This window comes from Erinaceus europaeus, chromosome 2, assembly GCF_950295315.1.
Source record: "Erinaceus europaeus chromosome 2, mEriEur2.1, whole genome shotgun sequence".
Taxonomy (NCBI): domain Eukaryota; kingdom Metazoa; phylum Chordata; class Mammalia; order Eulipotyphla; family Erinaceidae; genus Erinaceus; species Erinaceus europaeus.
In genome coordinates, this window is record NC_080163.1 from 139,249,309 (window position 1) to 139,250,638 (window position 1,330).

A 1,330-nucleotide genomic window follows, 5' to 3' on the forward strand; every position below is an offset into this window, starting at 1 on the left:
ATCAGGTGGTTCACTTCCTAACAAAGTCCCAAAACTTAGATATAGACCAGGTCCCATGAGATAGGGCATATGTTCACATGCATCCATAAATTAAGGCAAAATATATACCTGAAAGCAAAAATGCACAATAGTCGGCAGTGAGTCAGTATATGCAGCAAGCAAGTAGAAAGACCTAAAAAGACACCATAAAGTTCTTAATGAAATAGTGTCTACTTAGACTTAGATACCCTCCTCACCTACTACCTATTACACTTCCCTCATTCATTCCAAAGCTAACCTTATCAAAGCAAGGATTGCAAAAGCTGAATGAGGGCAAGAAATTGGCATACTTTAACGATGATTCTTTAGTCACTATCAGGCCATCCCATCGGCTGGGGCCCTATTTAGGGAGTCCTGAAATTCCCATATAGAAATGATGGGCCTAGACCTCAAATAAATCCCTCTCTCCATTGTTATTGGTCATCTCTATCAGGAACAACAAAATAGACCCCTCTGTGGGCCCCCATAGGACCTTGCCCTCAACTTGGATCAACAACACTAGAGAAAGTTCCATCTTCCAAAGGGAGGCTGGACAACATACTCTATGCTACACCTGAGGAAGGTGGGTTCTGAAATTGGGGCAGTTTGGAATGTTCCTACTCATGACCACAGAATGTGAGCTCAGATCTACAGGGATGCAGAGGTCACATAGGCTCGTAAGCTGAATATGGGCCCCAGATCAGATCAAATCGATGGGCTTTACAGTCAACAAAATCTATACCCCTTTCCCATATTTGGGAGCTACTCTCTTCCCTGACCCAGATTTCTGGTCCTTTTTCCAGTCATGACATCATCTCTCCAGACAATAACTTGGGTTCACCTGCATATCAGATGTCAGGCTCAAGAGAAAAAAAAAAACACACAAAACACTGGTATAGTCATGGGCCCTTTGGAATACAACTAAAATAGGCCTACTAACTATCTACAAAACGGAGACCCCCAAATCTTCATCTGCACTATTCCAGCCTTTAGGTTCATGATTAGTCAACAAATTGTTTGGCTTTATATGTTAACTCTTATTTCAGCCACCAGCTTCCAGATGCTACCATGATGCCAACCAGACTTCCCTGGGCAGACGACCCCACCATTGTGTCCTGGAGCTCTGCTTCCCCAGAGCCCCTCCCCACTAGGGAAAGAGAGAGGCTGGTAGTATGGATTGACCTGTTAACGCCTGTTAACTTCCCTGTTCAACAGGGAAGCAATTACAGAAGCCAGACCTTCAACCTTCTGCATCCCTTCTGCAATGACCTTGGGTCCATGCTCCCAGAGGGATAAAGAATAGGAAAGCTAT